The sequence below is a fragment of the Triticum urartu genome, chromosome 3A (genome assembly GCF_056163025.1).
Source record: "Triticum urartu cultivar PI428250 chromosome 3A, HENAU_Tu73, whole genome shotgun sequence".
Taxonomy (NCBI): domain Eukaryota; kingdom Viridiplantae; phylum Streptophyta; class Magnoliopsida; order Poales; family Poaceae; genus Triticum; species Triticum urartu.
The window spans coordinates 701014542-701016033 of NC_141875.1; the positions used below are offsets into that span (position 1 = coordinate 701014542).

The 1492-nt window shown below is 42.2% G+C and overlaps 1 pseudogene; it reads right to left on the reverse strand.

Annotated features, from left to right (window-relative positions):
* On the reverse strand, positions 1-664 carry LOC125549315 (uncharacterized; annotated as a pseudogene).
* Between the last annotated feature and the right edge of the window lie 828 nt (positions 665-1492).

The following is a 1492-nucleotide window of genomic DNA, read 5'->3' on the forward strand; positions in this document are numbered from 1 at the left end:
CTAATTTCCTGAGCAAATGTTCTGCTCCACTCTCAAGATCTCCGATACTGCACTCTAACTCCTGCAATTGCTCCTCATTGCAAACAACTGCCTTCTTTTTGTGAAATGCCTTGGAAACAAGAGACTGTTTAGGCATTTCGATTTGCTTCAACAAAAGACGGAGTGTGGACTCGAGCAGAGAGGCAGAGATCTCTCTGGCCTTGGCCAACAGCATGACCATCTTGTATTCTGCAGGAGTCTTCTTTGTGTTCTTCTTGAAAAGATTCTTGGCCTTCTTCACCAAGCAGGTGTAAGATTGGAGCTTGGCTTGAGTAGCTGCATCATCCCCTTTCCTTAGAGCCACTTGCAGCTCTTGGACGATGGCCTTCATCTCGACGAAGATGTCTTGCATGGTGCTGCAGAGATCTAGCAGCTCGAGAGAACCTTCCATTTCTTCATCCAATATGTTCCTCTCCTGGGAGGAGCAAACTTGGTTGCTTGGTAGGCCAATAATCTCTTCAAGACCATCGTAGATGTTTGCAAGTCTCCTGAGACCATCACACATTGTGCTGATGGAATTTGAGGAAGAGATGCTTGCTTCTAGGCTCTCAAGCTCTAGCTCAACTTCGGTCTCACTGACGTGAGGCCTAGATGGCAAACTGGTCGATCTTTGGTGGAAAGCCATATCTGAGCTTGAAGCTTTACTCTGTATTGCGGGTGATGAGAGTTGAAGAAAAGAACACTTTTGGGTTGATGTGTCTACTGGTCTGCTGAGGCCTATTTATACAGAAATGTACAAGCAGTAGCATCTGTGGTAGACATGAAGAATCATGCCATCACATCTCCCTGATGCTGTCTGCTATGCCTTGAGATCTGCCAGCAGCGTATTGATTATAGCACCAAAGTCATCTCATGTTCACTACATTTTCTATTGTGATCTGCTGCCTTTGAGATGAACCATCGCATTGTCATGTTCGACTTATTGGCAGCAAGGACTAATTAAGAATGTTATAGTTTGCTGGTGGATCTTGACATAATTGCAATCTCAAGCTATTGTCTAGTGGAATTGTTCTGGCTACCGGATACCTATGTATTTTTCTTCATTTAATCAGGTATTTTTATTTTGTTGAATATACTCGTGATAACCACAGCCGGATGCTCAAGCTGGGATTTTTGTGTACTGGAAAAACAACATCTAATACACAAGGAACACATGCCTTCTATTTGTTCAACATTTTATCCCCATATTTTAAGTTATATCATATCAAACCATAAGATAAATGAGGGTTTTGAACTGTGGCCCTGCTCACCAATCTTCTTAATTTCGATGTTTTCCATACAATGTTGTTTCTTGTGGTTACACTAATTGATTCTCAAACATCGATGGCATTTTTTCATGAAGTTAACCATCCTAATAGGTTGCTTCTTTTGCCGGCCAAATGGTTCAGTTCTGTGACTGAAAGTTTTTTGCTTCTTTTGCCAGCCACATCACAAGGTATGGATGCTGAAAAAA